Source organism: Rana temporaria, chromosome 12 (assembly GCF_905171775.1).
Source record: "Rana temporaria chromosome 12, aRanTem1.1, whole genome shotgun sequence".
Lineage (NCBI taxonomy): Eukaryota > Metazoa > Chordata > Amphibia > Anura > Ranidae > Rana > Rana temporaria.
The window spans coordinates 29,519,621-29,538,814 of record NC_053500.1 but is presented as its reverse complement, the minus strand read 5'-3'; the positions used below and the strand labels follow the sequence as shown (position 1 = coordinate 29,538,814).

At 41.6% G+C, this 19,194-nt stretch overlaps 1 protein-coding gene across 4 annotated transcripts in view; it reads right to left on the bottom strand.

The window, feature by feature from the left end:
- The window catches only part of TANC2 (tetratricopeptide repeat, ankyrin repeat and coiled-coil containing 2), a 419,029-nt gene that overhangs the window by 363,485 nt on the left and 36,350 nt on the right, over positions 1–19,194 (bottom strand). The gene's annotated exons all lie outside the window — the stretch shown is intronic.

Here is a 19,194-nt window from a genome sequence, read left to right as displayed (position 1 = left end):
CCTATCCACACAGACTGTAATTGCTGCCAAAATGCATTTGCTAAACATAAACCTGGAACGGATGTTTACTTATTCAATCGATGTGTTTTTTTTTCCATTATAATGAATTTAAATCACTTTGCAGAGGCAGGATTTCTAGAAAAGAATGTTTTTGTTGATAATTGTAGAAAAACTTAAACACGTGAAATATGTTAAGAGGGTGAATCCTTTTTCACTGTACAATTAGTACTACAATGTACTTTAGACAGTTTAACAATCTCCTGTAATAAAATACCACTTTGTGCCTTGCGCACACACGCCACAACTCCCTCTATGTCAACAGGCCAGCCACTTGTGGGTTCACAGGACTGCAATTATCTCACCAAGAGAAGACCTAAAACAGCAGAGAAGTCTATTTGGAGACATGGATGCAGCCAGCAGGGTCAGGAGACATTGCTGGAGGGAGTGTGGGATAAGGAGATGCTGAGCTGGTCACTGTGAAAGAGTCTGTAACCTGAAACTGCAATGCTCAAAAATTCTACTGCAAGAATCAGAGGGGGGGAAAGTCAAACACAGGTCAATGGCAGCCTGCTTTTCTTAGAGAAAACGCCTGCAGAACTCCTCCCGTCTTATACGGAATACTGATCAGAAAACAAAAAGGAGCCTGGAAATAAGATACATAGCACAACGTGATGGAACAGTTATTTAGGCGAAAGCAAAGTATAAACAACCGCGCTGGAATGGCAGCGCCCACTGCACAGTTTCCAAATCATTAATGCAGTTTTTTTCCCTTTGAGGAAATGACGGGTCGGCTCCCAGCTAATACTATGGCTCTGAATCAGTAACAGCAGGAACAAGGGTTTCAACAGGTCACTGCTGAAAAAAATCACAGTAACTCTTTAATGGATTTAAATAAATATGGGAAAGAAGTAGAACCATTGGGTAGTTTTAAGCACAAAAAAAAAAAAAAAAAGCAGAAGTCTCACCTCCTACTCCCTTGTAAGCAATATGCTTCTGATGTTCAAGGTGCATTGTTGACAGCCATCTTACCTGCTGCTTGTTGCAATACTACATGTGATCACTAGGTGGCGCTGCAGGTGAAAATGGGGGGGGGGTTACAATATTAGCTGCCAATTTTTAAAGCGGATAATTAAATGGCTGATTATTATACAGCACAATTTGATGGATAAAGCCAAATGTGCTTTGTCATATTGCGAACACCATCAATAGAGGCTGAGTGAGAGACTTGGGCCCAGATTCTCAAAGGAGATACGACGGCGTATCTCCAGATACGCCGTCGTATCTCTGAGTCTGAGCCGTCGTATCTATGTGCCTGATTCTTAGAATCAGTTACGCATAGATTTGTATTAGATCCGACCGGCGTACGCCGTCGGATCTTAACTGCATATTTACGCTGGCCGCTAGGGGCGTGTACGCTGATTTACGCCTAGAAATACGCCTAGAAATATGTAAATCAGCTAGATACGCAAATTCACGAACGTACGCCCGGCCGACGCAGTACAGATACGCCGTTTACGTTAGGCTTTTCCCGGCGTAAAGTTACCCCTGCTATATGAGGCGTAGATGCGGCGTACCAATGTTAAGTATGGACGTCGTTCCCGCGTCGAATTTTGAAAATTTTACGTCATTTGCCCAAGTCGTCTGTGAATGGGGCTGGACGCAATTTACGTTCACGTCGAAACCAATACGTCCTTGCGGCGTACTTTAGAGCAATGCACACTGGGATATGTCCACAAACGGCGCATGCGCCGTTCGTAAAAAGCGTCATTTACGTGGGGTCACATAACATTTACATTTACACAACACACGCCCACATCTTCCACATTTGAATTAGGCGGGCTTACGCCGGCCTATTTACGCTACGCCGCCGCAACTTACGGTGCAAGTGCTTTGAGAATACTGCACTTGCCCGTCTAAGTTGCGGAGGCGTAACGTAAATAGGATACGTTACGCCCGCTCAAAGATACGCAGATGTACGCGAATCCGGGCCTAAAAGTTTTTAACAATAGAATGACACCATCCAGATTTAGCTGTAACCATTTTTCACATTTTCAATTTTTTTCTATTACCATTCTTTCACTAAATAGAAAAAATAAAGTTGAAAATAAATAAATATTTTTTTGTGGCTACTAAATTGGGATTGCTGGAGAGTAATGATGTGATAGAGGAACAAAGGATTTACAATGGTCTCTATGCACAGGTTATCTTTGATGGGATACAACAAGGAATAATAATAATAATAATAATAATATTAAGGCTGTGATAATGTCCAGGTGGAACGGAGGTCTTCCATTGTAGATGCCGTCTGGTGAATCCGGGAGACATACTGGAGGGATATTTATGAAAGTACTCTGAATTGTAGTCAATTAATGATATTTAGGCACTATATAGGAGTATGGAATGGTGATTATCTCCTGTGAGAATCCTACGTTGACTACCAATTTGGATTTATCCCTAGGCCGCTTGGAGATCTCTTATTGAAAGAGGATAGGAGGTTAAGGTCCTCTTCCCCCTAAATGGTTCCCTCAGTCTGTAGGTGATACTTAATCCAACACCTATAATTGGGCCCTTGTTTTATTGGCCTATGATCACAATTGAGAAGCTAGGTGGGCATACATAAAGGCTGATAAATATATTTTGGGAGGCGAAAGTGGGTAACCCATTTTGTAATTGGGATTAACAACGATTGCCCCAGTTGTACCTTCCTGGAGTCTCTTTCCCCATCTTATTTTGCACCCACAGTCACCCAGGGACATATACACTACGGATACCTTCAGGATACTTGTGGTAATTGTGCGAGTCTATTAGAGCAATACTTGATGACCTAAATGGTTTGTTATTGTAAAGGCTAGTTTGGTAACAATTTTTCTTTTTTTCCCCCCCATCATCATATATCATAACAGAACAAAATCTTATTGTGCTGCTTTTGCTCCTGAAAAAAAGGTGGGCCGCGAAGCCTGTTGAGCTGTATTCAAAGAGATTGTGGTACCACCTGGTTTAACATTTTGTCAAGCACTTATTTAACCTGAAGGAAAAGAGGGGTTACCTGTTAATGCTGATATAGTGCATTAATCGTTCAATGGCTACTTTTATTCATGAGGCTCTTAAAGTGGTTGTAAAACCTTTACAACCACTTTAACCTACAGGTAAGCCTAGATTAAGGCTTACCTGTAGGTGCTTGAAATATCTTCTAAACCTACACAGTTTAGGAGATATTTGCAATGTCCCCGAACGATAACTTCTAGTGCTCATGCGCCGTCCTGAAAGAGCACGTTGCGCAGTTGCTCCAGAGCTTAGTAAATGAGATAAAGCTTCACTTTGCAAAGAATACCCAATCACGTGCAAGGAAATAAAAAAATATATAATTTTTTCTTGTACACGATTGGATAATGGAAGTCAGCAGAGGTTCTCCTCATTTACTAAATTCTGAAGCAACTGAAACTGCATTTTGCAAAGCACACAGTCTATTTAATATGGGAAGTTCCTGCGTTGTCTGTGCTCAGTAAAATACCAGTATATAGAATCGTTAAAAAATCGTCTACAATATCCATCAATTAATGAACAATACCTGCTATAACAAATGACAAAGCAGAACAATAAGAGTTTATATAGTGCTGCGATTCTTTAATATGGTGACGATTCCTTTAAAGTGCCATCTGTGCTAAAAAAAAAAAAAAAGTTCTGTAAAAAGTGCAACCCGTGTGCGGGGACACACATAGCACAGTCTATTTGCCTTTAATAAATCAACCCCAAAGTATTCAATACCAACACTGTGAAATTTTAGAAAATTGTGTTTCATCAAACCTGTAACTGGTCTCTGTCTATTCTTTAACCACTTGCCGCCCGCCCATCGTCAAATGACGGCTGGGCAGCTCTCATTCTTGGTGGACGTCTTATGACGGCCGCCCAGAACGACCACTCTTACGCGCCCCGGGGTCCAGAGTGTGAGGAGAGGAGAGCCGATCAGCGGCATCTCCTCACAGGGGACATCTAGGGATGTAATCGGGGCACTGATCATCAGTGTCCCAATTACAATTAAGGCCCACCACTGCCAGCAATTAGTGCCAACCAGTGCCCATAATTGGCACCAACCAGTACCCACAAGTGATGCCAGTCAGTGCTGGCTATTAGTGCTGCCCGTCATTGTCAATCACTGCTGCCCATCTGTGCCCACCAGTGCCCACCAGTGCCACATATTAGTGTCACCTATCAGTGCCCATCAGTGTGGCATATTTGTGCCTCCTCATCAGTACAGCCTCATCAGCGCCCATCACTGCAGCCTCATCAGCGCCCATGAGGAAAGGAGTAAAATTATTTATTTGCAAAATTTACTGACAGAAACTTTTCTTTTTGATTTGTGGTCATTTTTTTTAACAAATTTCACATGGTTACAGCGTAGCATGACCGCGAAATTTTGAAAGTGTGACAGCGCTGAACGCTGAAAAATGGCCTGGGCAGGAAGGGGGTTTAAGTGCCCGGTATTGAGGTGGTTAAAGTGGAAAATAAAAGTGAATGACTGTCTCAAACCCCTTCAGCAAATGCTCACATACACATCTTCAGAGATGCACAGAGAAATTTTGTAACCGATAAGGAATATGCTATGTGGTGTCAAGTTTACCTTCACATAAAGACATCTTTGTCTCAGTCTGACATCTCTCTGCTGATACTGTCTCTTCTCACGTTTCAATAATTTTTACCCTCATTTCTCTGCCCAGATCAGGATTTCCTTTAATGTACATTCAAGGGTTTGTTATCAATCACAATCAAGTTAAATTCTATAAACAGCCAGCAGATCCGACTCCTGAAATATTAGTGTGCTGCAGCAAGCATTCCCAGGGCAAGATTTTTTTTCTGTATTGCCGTCTTCTGAAACACTTAATCATCAACATCCAGCAGAAAAAAGGCCCCAATGTCTTTCATTAAGTGATCAATTTCAACAGCCCACTACCTTATCACTTCCTACATAGGATTTAACAACTTCTATATGCAGTGCCAAGTGACTTCCATTCACTGTGCAATACATGATGCTCAGTGTGATGTCAACACTTGTCCAGGAAGGGTGTTCCATGTGATCAAACCCTTTAATCATTTCAAAGCTGGATCAATATTTAAAATAATAAATAGCTGGATTCAGGTACAGCGCCACATCTTTAAGGCGGCGTAGCGTATCTTTTTTACGCTACGCCGCCTTAAGTCAGAGAGGCAAGTACTGTATTCACAAAGCACTTGCCTCCTAACTTACGGCGGCGTAGCATAAATGGGGCCGGCATAAGCGCGCCTAATTCAAATGAGGATGGGGGGCGTGTTTTATGTTAATGATTGGTGACCCGACGTGATTGACGTTTTTTACGAACGGCACATGCGCCGTCCGTGTACATATTCCAGTGTGCATTGCTCAAAAGTACGCCGCAAGGAGGTATTGGTTTCGACGTGAACGTAAATTACATCCAGCCCCATTCACGGATGACTTACGCAAACGACGTAAACATTTCAAATTTCGACGCGGGAACGACGGCCATACTTAAAGCGGGGGTTCACCCTATAAAATAAAATATATATTTTTTTTCTTCTAGCCTAAAATTCGGCATTGTAGCGCGAGCTACAGTATGCCGGTCTTAATTTTTTTATCGCCGTACTCACTGTGTAATCGTACATCGTAGATTCCGACTGCCCACGGGGAATGGGCGTTCCAATCCAGATGGAACGTGATTGACGGCCGGCTCTGGCGCGTCACGCTTCTCCGGAAATAGCCAAAATAGGCTTGGCTCTTCACGGCGCCTGCGCATAGTCTGTGCGCAGGCGCCGTGAAGAGCCGAGACCTACTCCGGCTGTCTTCGGGGAGCGTGACGCGCCAAAACCGGCCGTCAATCACCCTCCCTCTTGAAAGGAACGCCCATTCCCCGCGGCAGACGGAATCTACGATGTACGATTACGCTGTGAGTACGGCGATAAAAAAATTAAGACCGGCATACTGTAGCTCGCGCTACAATGCCGAATTGTATGCAACAATGTTGTTCTGCAGGGTGAACCACCGCTTTAACATTGACTAGGCCAGCTATTTGTTGGAATAACTTTACGCCGGAAAATGCCTTACGTAAATGGCGTATCTTTACTGCGACGGGTGCACGTACGTTCGTGAATCGGCGTATCTAGGCATTTACATATTCTACGCCAAACTCAACGGAAGCGCCCCCTAGCGGGCAGCCTAAATATTGCATACGACGGCGTAGGAGACTTACGCCGCTCATATCTTAGCCTAATTTAAGCGTATCTGGTTTCCAGAATACGCTTAAATTTACGACAGCGCAGATTCAGAGTTACGTCGGCGTATCTGATACGCCAACGTAACTCTCTCTGAATCTGGCTAAAAGTGTACATTTTGGACCAGCAATCTCATTAAAGTGGAGTTTCGTTGAAAAAAAATTTAATAAAAAATTAAAAGTCAGCAGCTACAAATACTGCAGCTGCTGACGTTTAACATTTGGACGCTTACCTGTCCAGGGCGTCCGCGATGTCGGTGCCTGAAGCCGATCTGTCCCTCGGCTCTTCAGTAAGGGAATCAGCCTTGCGGCTTCACTTTCTGGTTCAATACAGCACATGCGTGAGTCACACTGCGCGATCCAACTGGTCCCTGCCGTCTTATGGGACCGGTGTGTCTCCCAGAAGACAGCACAGGGGGGGGGGGTTGCGACGAAGGTGGGGCCGGACATAATTTTCCTTCGACTTCACAATTATGTGCCACTTTGTGTTGGTCCATCACATACAATCCCAATAAAATACATTTACGTTTTTGGTTGTAACATGACAAAATGTGGAAAATGTCAAGGGTATGAATACTTTTTCAAGGCACTGTACATAAATGCCATTTGATAAAATTGAAGCCTCCAAACATCAAAATGCTCTAAAATAAAAAAAAAAGGTATTTTTTACATGGACCAAATACAATATGAAATTTTGCATCATCTCTCACTTGTAGCGTTACAGCACCCCATTTTTTCTTGGCGGGATCTTAAGATGCTAATTAATATATCTTTATACTTTACATAACAGACAAGTAGGTCTTTCCACACATGCGTCCCCCATAGCTACCCCGCTGTTATCACCCAGCGGGAACTATTTAGGTAAGCAGCTCAGCCTAGTTTTTTCCCCTTTCATATACATTGCGGTTTTGGGTTTTATTGGATTATTGATTGCTTGTTCAATCATTATTATTATTTTTAGATGTGCTCTTGATGAAGCGGTGAACACCGCAAAACTAGTCGTGACCATTATAACCTCCAACCCATCGTGTTGTTCCCCTAGTGGGGACCTCTTTAGTGGTGTTGTATATGGTTATCACCATTTTTAATTTGTGTTTTTGTTATGTTTGAATAAAATGTATCTTTTGTTTTTATATGCATATTTCCATTTACATCATTGTACCTGTACCGCGATAGTCCTATTGGCCCCTCCCTTTTTTTCTTGGCTCTTTGGTTCGGGGAACTTAGATCCAATTACTCTTTACTCATGGACCCAATACAAGTGGGGATAATGCTGTTGGACAGATTTGTGTAAAAAAACACCAAGGTTTACAACACCTTTAACGTCTGTTTTAAGCAGTAGGATACCAGAAAAATGTGGGTCTTATATTGAGGCTTCTACTCAAGCCCTGTAAATATAAATGGTAGCACATTCAAAATTGTATAATGTATTAAAAACAAAATAAGCAGCTGGTTATAATTACATTACCGTGCTTAATAATCACATAGCAAGCCCGAACGTTCCACAAAAATAATAACCGAATTACATTGTGTATGTATAGTGAAAAAAAAATAACATAATTAATAGAATTTCAAAAGGACCCAAATTACAAAGAGAAGACATCAAAAATCGAATTACTTTTCGCTGGATAATCTGTAGTATTTCCATTGTATGCAAAGAACACACAATTTAATAAAAGGGGGTGGGGGGGCGAGAAAGACAGATAATAAAATTAATGAGTTCTGCTGCCAAATCCAATTCTGTAGACGTTCTTCCATCCATCACACTGGAGTGTCTCTGGAGAAGGGGGATTCTAGAGCTGCGCTACACCAACGCATTCATCCAAATAATATTTCCGCTAGTGTTTATTACATTTGTTTCATCAATTTCATTCCAGTTTTCCAACCCTCGAGGGACTGAAGAGCATGCAGGGAACCACCCCTACAATAACAAAAGCCTTCATTCTATGAATGAGACCACATCACCAGTCTGTTTATCGTGAGGTGGTCCAAAAGCAATCAGAAATCCCTCCATTAAAATCATTTAAGGTATAGCACCAGCTTGTTTGGAAAACCAAAGTGGTTGTAGCCTTGTAAAATCTGCAACAAAGTGATGCAAACACGTGCTCTATTTTCATGTTCGAGTATCCTCTGTAGAACATGGAGTATGAGGACTTTGTGAATAGTTGTGTATGGAGGGGGGGCTTTGGCAGGAAACACAGCGGCGGTGACCGGTGGAGAGAGCTGCCTACGGGCAAGGAGAGAAGGCGGAGGAGGGAGGGGAGCACTCTGGCGCTTTAGCGCTCCCACCTCTGTGGTGCCCGAGTGCACTGCACCCCGCGCACCCGCCCAGGATCGGCCCTGGTATGGATGATCCTCTGAGGTTGCCTCCAAATTTTGGGGCAAAGTCCACCCAAATCCATTTCATCTGTTGCCAAGCTGTTCCTCTTTGCACATGCAAGCGAACAGCCTTTTTTACATTTATATGTACAAATGATCATTTAATATACAGAGCACATACAGTCCAAACAATATCAAACGATATCAGCCATTGTTCAAAGTACAAAGTATCAGAAATGGTAATAATACAAAACACAGAAAATGTATAGCAAAACATTACAAGCATTTGTCAAATGCATATTTTAAAAAGTTAGCATTTCCTTTAAAAAATCTGCCTATGTGAGGCTAGCCTTATTATTCCTCACAGTAGCCATATTTTCCTTATACTTCTAGGGCAGAACAGAAAATACTGTATCAAAGCAAAATATGATCGGATATTACACAAGAAGTGTCATTTGTGAATACGGATTTGTGAATGGTATCAATTATGTTTAGAAGTGCTACTAAAGTCTAAACCAGGGGTCTCAAACTCAAATTACCTGAGGGCCACAAGACAAGTTTTCATATGCCATGGGGGGCCGCATGCAAACTTTCAAACTTCAAAAAAAACAGTACTGGTGTCAGCGAGCGCATTATTACCACCAGCACTGGTGTAAGGCAGGGTTTGACAAATTTGCTTTGAATCTAGGAGCCAGCTAAAAAAGTTAGGAGCCAGAAAACGCACCCCGTCCCAACGGGCTTGCGCGCAGCAGCGCCCGCATATGTAAACGGTGTTCAAACCACACATGTGAGGTATCGCTGCGATTGGTAGAGTGAGAGCAATAATTCTAGCACTAGACCTCCTCTGTAACTTAAAACATGCAACCTGTAGATTTTTTTAAACGTCACCTATGAAGATTTTAAAGGGTAAAAAGGTTTGTCGGCATTCCACAAGCGGACGCAATTTTGAAGCGTGACATGTTGGGTATGAATTTACTCGGCGTAACATTATCTTTCATAATATTAAAAAAAATGGGGATAACTTTACTGTTGTCTTATTTTTTAATAAAAAAAAAGTGTAATTTTTTCCCAAAAAAAAGTGCGCTTGCAAGACCGCTGCGCAAATACGGCGTAACAGAAAGTATTTCAACGATCGCCATTTTATTCTCTAGGGTGTTAGGATAAAAAATATATATAATGTTTGGGGGTTCTAATTAGAGGGAAGAAGATGGCAGTGAAAATAGTGTAAAATGACATTAGAATTGCTGTTTAACTTGTAATGCTTAACTTGTAATACCAACGGCCACCACCAGATGGCGCCAGCTCACATCTGGTGGTAATAACTTGTAATACCAACGGCTCACCAGCAGATAGCACCAGCTCACAAAAAAAAAAAAAAACACTGGTCTAAACATTTACCTTCATGCATTCTCTCCATGAAGGTAAACACTCCTTTACCTGTCCTCCCACCTCTCTGTCCCTAAACACTTACCTGGCTCCATTTCTTGGCTCCAGAAACGGAGGAGCCATAAGCTGCCTTCAGGCAAACCCCTGTGAGGAGGTAACGGTGGAGCGGCATACTGGTGCTGTGAATGTCTATGGATGCACACAGCATGCTTGGGACCCAACATGGGTGCCTCCATAGTGCCTGGCTTGCTATAGGAGGCACTCAAAAGAAAGAAACTGACAACGCTAGTGGAGATTACATGAAGAGGTAGAAAGTTAACTTTGCTGCGAAAGCAGGGAATTATAATCTTTTTTATTTAACCAAAAAAATGTATTATTACTTTAAGTGGACCTAGTAGCACATACAGTATACATAAACTCTTGTACACATGCTATTACTTCCAGGACAGTCTGGGCGACCACTGGGGAAAGGAGACTGAGGAAATGCTTACCATCGCCTGAAGCAGACAAATGACAAAATCTAGCTAAAGCCACTTGCCTGGAAATCTAGGGCTTCTTTTTGATGGTAAAAAGGTAGATCTTTTTTGAAAAGATATTGCTGCTGGTGTGACATGTCAGGAAATGATTTACTTTAATAGAACACTGACTTCCTTTAAGGCTGCAGCCACATAAAAATATTACTTTTGGTGACCTGGTAAAGTCAATCTTCTGGGCAGCAATACAGACAAAAATTAGCCAGCCCAATTCTCTTAAGCTGCTGGAACATCAGACTATAAATACTAGAAGCACAAAAAAAAAAAAAAAAAAAAGGATTTTAACTGGTTTCCACGAGCAATTAAACTAGTTTTCCCCTTACATCTAAAGGATTCCAGGTTTAGATATTTTTACATATTAACAACTTGGATAAATGTGTATGCATATACCATACCTGTGGGATCCCTCAGGGTGTCTGCTGCTCCAATGATCTTTATAGTTTCCAGGACTTGTGCCAAGTGGATGCCCTGCTGCATCATGAACACAGGAGACTGCCTGCTCAGCAGGGGCACCATTCAGAGAATGATTTGCATTCCCTCAATGACTGAAAAGCATTCTGATTGGACAGGGTGGAGAGGCAGGACAGTGACAACACTCTCCACCTCATCCAAATGAGAAAATGCAATGCATTCTCTGAATGGCACCCACGCCGAGCAGGTGACCTCATTTGTTCACGGCGCAGCCGGGTAGCTGCTCTGCACAGGATCCAGAAGCTAGTGTAAATTGCTGTAGTAGTGGTGCCCACTACAGTGCTTTCCAGCTCCCAGGGAGATCCCACAGTTATGTTATTTGCAAAGTTACACTGATCCAATGCTCTGATGAAGAGGGCTTATCCCTCAAAACCCATCAGAATGTATGCAGATGCCTGGGTCTCTGATACACATCTACATTTTGACTCCATATCACTTGGGTTTTGTTTGCTCAAAGCTCATTTGTGAATATGTATTTGGCACATTTCAGTTTTTCATACACTTTTTATCGGGTAATGTACTAAGCCTTTGTGCCCGCTTGTTCCTTTTTTGTCGTTACTATGTTCAAAGCTCGACCGATGTTACTATGTAAATATCTCAATACCTGGAATTCGTCTATTATCACAAGGCTCTAAATTCGAATGAAGTAGCACATTCGCACCATCAACACAAATGATTTATAGGTGGGAAACATACAACAGCGTATACATTCCACTGCCTCTGACATTTATAATCATACAGGGGCTTGGACTGCTTCTTAGCTCATAAATAGCCACTTCCTGTATACTAAATACATTGAGGATGAGCTTGGATATAGACTTTAATCTACTAGCACAATAGAATAGAATATATGATTCGGTCTGTCGGGCCCTGGACTATATCTATATCCTTTACCTCTTCTTTAACACGTCCAACCACAACCTGTAGGATCCGTAATAAACTTGCCACAATGTAAAGATACAGGAAAGGCAGCCTTGCAAATGACACCATTTTAATAGACCCTTCTCTACAAACATATCTCTCCGGGAGACAATTACACGTGTGAATTGGTTTCCTCGCAGAGGGTTACATCAAATTCAAAATGCAGGCAGCCATCTGGTGTAATTTATACCTCGGGAAGGCAATAAGGGAGAGAAAAAAAAAGCAGGCCAGGCTGCAATAACGGGGGAATTACACTTCAGTTCCTGTTGACTTGCCTTTTTCAAGGACACAAATGATATGCAAGTTTACTGAGACATTCGAGATAAAAAAAAAAAAACACGTTAAGCCTGATAATACCAGTATCTGGATTTCCTTTTTTGTGGGCTCAATACATTAACAATATGTAACAGGCACTGCTGAGCTGAGGGCAACACAGTCCACAGTGATTGTGCCCTGGCAAAGGAAAAAAAAGTGCCATGGTGTTGCCCTGACACCTCTGGTCTTGATCAACGATATACATTATTTCTTTTTATTCCAAAAATGTTTTTATAACTATTGAAAATGCCATAAATTAACACCACTAATGCCTGAAAAGACATGCACCTATGCTCTACATATTCAGTCAAAGGAATAGATAAGACAAAGTCTCTGCAATATAGCATAGTGAGGGTATGTGTTCAGAAGCAAAAAGCTAATCAGAAGGGAAAAAATAAATGTGCAGCTCTGAGCACACATTCTTCAGAAGACTGAGCAGGCGGGTAGGTTGATTTTATTGCAGAAGAGACTTTGCATGTCTCTTCTGCAATAAAGACCCTGTCTGCTCGCAGTTTTTAATTTAAGATTGTTTTTCCACTTTAAGGACTTTTCAATAGTAAAAGGTGCTGGTTATAAAGAGGAACCTCAGGAAGCAGTGCCAAAAAAAAGGTAACAAGAGGGCAAGGGACTATGTAATTCCCCATTACACCCTATGCCAGTGATGGATAACCTTGGCACTCCAGATGTTTTTGAACTACATTTTCCATGATGCTCACTTACACTGCTGAGTGCATGAGCACCATGGGAAATGTAGTTCCAAAACATCTGGAGTGCCAAGGTTCGCCATCACTGCCCTATGCTCTTCCCCATTACTAGCCTACCATGCCTTGTTCTGCACTGTGTTTGTGTGGATTCTGCCCTCTTGGAAGAGGCAAGGCTTTGCTTCCTCAAGACAGAGCCTCCAACAAAGAGAACAGTGGGCCACACAGTAGTGACATCACCAAATATCACTTCTAATGTCCTTAGATTAGCAGTCAGAGGCAGCGGTGCCTTGATGTGTTTGTTAACCCAAATAAAACCAAAAAACAGATCCTGTTCCCTTATAGCCTGTTATACAGCACAGTGCTTGTGTTGTGTACTTTGGCCCCTCTGTATACCCTACAAAACCTGGCTGATCCTGCCTGGCTATACCCTCCTCTCTGCAAACTGACCACGATAATCATGGCTGCTGAGCCTCTGACATCGTGGTCAGTTTGCGCAATTCCGTCATACGCAGCCTGCAGCTCTCATGTGTCTGTCTCCGCTGTCGTCCTCCCCTCCCTGCTCGTACCAGTCTTATCCCCGCTGTACCACAATTGTGCCTGTATAATGTAAAAAATCTGCCAATCTGTACCTGTATAAAGCTCAGCTCCAGGCGCTCAGCTGATTATCGGCAGGCTCTCCCCAGCTGATGTCAGTGGGAGGGGGTTTGGCCCCTCCCACGGCATCTGTGAGCCGGAGAGAGAAGAGAGGAGAGGAATCAGCTGAGCGTCTGGAGCGGAGCTTATATTTGTACAGAGCCGCTTTTTTTTACATTACACAGGCACACATGTTATATGGTACAAAGGGGATAAGACAATTTAGTAGAAGTTGATCAACAACCACTTTAAGCCTAGTGCACACCACTGGTTTTTTTTTTAAACCCAGTAGGGCTGAACAAATATAAAAACTGACAGCTCAGGAGGAGCCACTGTACTAACTATCCAACATTAGTACAGTGACCTCCCCTTCTGTGCTATTGTGTTCTGACAGGGGGGCGGACCCCCTGCCAGAACACTCCATTCAGCGCTCTCAGCCATTGGCTGAGAGCGCTGATCGTGAGCAAAATGGCAGTCCTTTTTCGGTCATGCTCTTTCAATAGAAGTTGTCCGAAATGCCTGGGAAAAAAAAGGTTTCAAAATCACTGGTAATACACTCCAGTCAGGTGGGAATGCAGGCGAAGTGTTCTGATCCACTTGAAAAGAAAGCTTCAATCAAAACTAAAATCATTAGCATACTTAACAGGTATCAAAATGTCCACATTATAAATCTGATATAAAACTTCACAAGTCAGTGTTTTGAAATACTCCTGTACCTCCAGTACACAGCCGCTAAACAGTACAGTCAAAAAAACTAAAAACTAAATGCAGACACATACACAGTCTTACCCCATTCTACTGGATTCTGTATTGCCTGTATCCTGCAACAATCAGTGAGTGATCATGTCATTACATGAATTATGGCACCTCTCATAAAACCGGAGCAAGTAGAAATTATTTCTACGCTTTACAGAATTCACTTCATTTCTCCTACATTGGTTTTAAGGTTCTGTCATTTGATCAGCTGTTTGATCACATAATGACATCAGAAGACAAATGTTTAAAATAGTATATAGTTGGATGAAAAAAATTCACCTACCCAACTTGCAAAAGCAAGAACAGAGTGGCAACTACTACTCTTTCCCAAAGCTAGGAGTATTGGCCGATTCCTCCTTTGCTACAGTTTTCACAAAAAGGTCTCGGCAACTTTAGTCTTCGTTATATTTTTGTATGAAAGTTCAAATTTGTAAGGTAAAATATTCATGTCATCTTTCTTTTGTACTACCATAGATGCATCTATATAAATGATTACAGCAATTACTTCCCACAAGGTTTGAACTGTACAGTCATGGCACGTTGTTTACTGTGAGAAGGTTTTCAACTTCCAGGCCACAAGGAAATCTTTGTGAAGCAGTCCATTCCTTATTTAATCTCAGCATTAAACTCTTTGGCAGGCATTTGGAAGGAAGATAGAAATGTTATCTATTAAGCAAAAGTATTTTGTGGTGAGTTTGTTGCTTCATTCCCATGCGTTGAACCCATTAGTAATCAGCCTGATAAGGACTCTGCATCACATGGGGAGACGTGCTGTATAAAAGAAACGGTCATGCAGGAGGTTGCTTTGAACTCATTCTGTTTTTCTGCCTCCTCCTCCCTATCCTCTATTACTTTGGAATACATGTATTTTTTCTGGAAAACAGGTACCTGGTTTTGACAGGTACCCACTCCCACTCGGATCGCTTAGCCGATCCAAGCTGAAGTTCAGTCCCCCCTTTTGCCATTCACAAAGTGCAACATAGTCCACGAATGCACAGTAGGATTCAGCTGTGAAGCTGCTTAACCAGTATACCTGCAGTGCACACCCTTCTCAACTGTTACTCTAGAAATATTTGTTTAGAGATCATACTTCCCTACAGGTAAAAAAATGATTTTGTGCATTTTAGTGCACACTTTATATCAAACACAATGTAACTGAAACAAAGCAATGACTACGGTAACTGAATAATGTTGGAGCACACAACGAACTGCATGTGGTCATCTATTGAACCAGCCTCTCTTTACTCCAGGGGTACCCGTGAAATACGGTAAGTTTCAGATCTCAGGAAACCTCTGCTAAAATTTATTCACCAAGGGTCAGTGAGAATAATGTCCCATACATTGGTGGTTAGCGGGAAGCAAGCCCTTTACAGTGGTGTTTACCAGGTGGTGTAGGGCCTCAGAACTATGCAGCTACGATCAAATGAGAGGTCAATAAGCCAAAGCTCAAGGAACTCCTAGTAACCTCTGGAGGAACTCTAGGGTTCCACGAAACCCTGGTTGAAAATGGCTGTATTATTATTATTATTAATATACAGGATTTATATAGGGGCCAACAGTTTTTGCAGTGCTTTATAATGTAGGGAGACACTACACCAGCAGTACAATTCAAAACAAGAGGGTCAGAGGAGCCCTGCTCCTGCGAGCTTACAATCTAAGAGGGAGGGGCTGGTGAAACAAAAAAGGTAGGGACCCTGAGGGATGATTAATATAAAAAAGTGATATAACAAAAACTAGCTATATTAATTACCAACACACCTGTTCCCTAATACGATAATACGTGAGTAGTGAATATAGATATACATTACATGTTTCCTATTCCTATGCAGCGAGATAAATCTAATATATATATATGCGATAACAATAATTATATTAGTGTCGCGCGTTCCACCTCTCTCACACGGTGAGCCAGCGGGACCGGAAGTTGCGTTGGTGTGTGCGTGACCAAGTACCGCCTCTAGGAGTACTCTCTAGGTACTTGGTCACGCACGCACCAACGCAACTTCTGGTCCCGCTGGCTCACCGTGTGAGAGAGGTGAAAAGCACGCAAACACATCTAATTCTCGGGACATCCATCCATCAATGATATGCCATTTAGCCTCAGTGCTGGGTTCGGGGCACTCTACAAGTAAGGAGCCATTTGGCCACTTTTTATGTATACGCTTTTTTATATTAAACGAGATTACACTATTGCGGTATCCTTTTTCGTTTTTACATATCCACATGGGAGTCCTCTGGGATTAAAAGGTCTGAGGTGTAGAGATTGATCCATTTAGCAGGTACATACTGCTCAAAGCGCATTTGACCTCTTTGTTTTGACTAAAAAGGGTCAACTTCATCTGGTAAGCTGCCATCCATTTTTTGAGCACTTTGGGTGTGTAACTACGGCTGGTGAAGGTGGATTTCTACACTCCATATTTGGACTTTGCACATTTAGGATGAATGGATTGAAGTTTGATGGACTTTAATTTTGCTACTCAGCACTATATTCATCACTATTTGATTTTCACAGTGGTTAATTGCATTTATAGTCATTTTTGCATTTTTTATGTTCACCATTTGGTTAATGAACTTATGTTGCACTAATGTAATTATTGTTATCACATATTTAAATTAGATTTATCTCACTGCATAGGAATACGAAACATGTAATATATATCTATATGCACTACTCACGTATTACCGTATTAGGGAACAGGTGTGTTGGTAATTTATATAGCTAGTTTTTGTTATACCACTTTTTTATATTAATTATTCTAGTATTTCTAGAGCCCCCACCCTCATATTATACAAATATTATTTAGTCAGTCACTGATTATTTTTTGGGGAGCAGCTTATATCATCGTTAATTAAATTTGGCGCAAGATACCTCTCTTTTTCCACACTGAGGGATGAACTGATGAGGGGAGTAGAAGATTCAGTTGTTAGCTGGAGGCAGGATAGGCCACCCTGAAGAGATGAATTTTCAGGGATCGCCTAAAAAAGTCGACAGATTAGGAGATAGCCGGACAGATTGGGGTAGTGAGCTCCAGATGATGGGAGAGGCTCTGGAGAAGTCCTGGGAACGAGCATGGGAGGGGGAGACAATGGAGCTGGAGAGCAGAAGGTCTTGGGAGGAGCGGAGAGGACGGTTTGGGTGATATTTGGAGAGAAGATTGTTGATGTAGCTTGGGGCAGAATTGTGAATGGCTTTGTAAGTTATTGTTTTTAATTGTATTCGTTGGGCAATGGGAAGTCAGTGGAGGGATCGGCAGAGAGGAGTGGCAGACACTGAACGGTTGGTAAGGTGGATGAGTCCGACAGCATCATTCATGATAGACTGAAAAGGGTATGTCTTGCGGAGAGGTAGGCCAATGAGGAGAGAGTTACAATAGTCAAGGCGAGAGATAACAAGGGAGTGAATAAGTTGATTAGTGGTCGACGGTTAGAAAGGGGCGTATTTTGGAGATGTTTCAGAGGTGAAGTCTGGCCAATTTGGACAGTGACTGGATTTGGGGCTGAAAGGACAGGTCAGAGTGTAGGATTACACCTAGTACCATGATATGGGGGTGGGGCTAATGGTATTAGACAAGTACAACATGCCATTCTGTATGACTATACAAAACTTAAAAAACTTTACTAAATGGGAACCCACCATATTATAATTAAAGACAATAAAGCATACATTTCTAAATAACTGGGAGATGGGACATCCTAAAAGGGGTGTATTAAAACATTTAGCTCCTTACATAGCAGGGATAAACATGTTCAATTAGTATGCAAAAGCCGAAACTTTAAAATGCTAATAACTAACAATGTTATATGACTTAAGGATGTGCCTTGTCTTCATTTATTTTTAATTTCAAAGCCTAAAACACGAATACGAAAGCTTCTCAATTCACTAATAACCACAACTTGATTATTTTAAAACATATTAGAAACATCAAAAATTCATTAAGATACCCCTTTTTTCTAACCATACTTTTAGCAATTTTTAGGCAATTTCAACCACTTCTACCCATCTCAGGCCACAAAAAAGGCCACATGGATCATGAAAACAAACCTCCAATAGTTTCTTTTAAAACTGTAATACAAATGAGACTGTTAGTAGGTTTCCTTGATCCATTCTGGTAATTTGATGGTCAAACGTTGGTTGACTGTTTGAAACGGCCTAAAATTGCTGCGTATATAAACATAATTAATGTACTGACTCACTACAACAAACAGTACCAAAAGACAAAATTGTTAAATGCAAAATAGGGATGCAAGGTGCTCTTACATCAAGTGAACAAACATGGCTGTGAATATTTCCATCACGTATTTCTCAGTTCCCTTCGGTCTGGAGTTTGAAGTCCACTGGACTTCAAATGATCCAATTTATCTGGTAAATGAAATTGTACAACCAGAAAGGTGCAGCCTGAGCAATAACTTGGAACATTAGGAAAGACAAAAACATTAAGAAAACTGCAGTTACAATTCATGGGTAGATCGGGGCCACCTTCACAATAATTGAATTCCAGCTAGCGATAGACAAGATTTTTCTGCTAATATTTGACGTACTCTCATTTGCATGTTTGCGTGTGAGCAGAAAAGGACCTTTATAATGAGCATTTAATTGCATCTTCCCACTGCCACAATTTTGGATACATTCTTTTAGAACTTTAAAATCAGAATACCTGCAGGAAAAGTATTATAGCACTCAAACAAACCCCCTATGCCGGTAATATACGAGACAAATGCAAAGCATAAACCTGCTTTTTTTTTTTTTTCGTTAAGTTCCTCAGAATGTTTGAATAAAACCCAAGTGGATAAATACAAGGAAGGAGCGATCTTTAGTCTATTCTGGGTACAGTTAAGTGTTAAAAACAAAGTGGTCGTAGCTGCAAGTGACAGGCAAAGCCATTGTGTGAGCAGTGA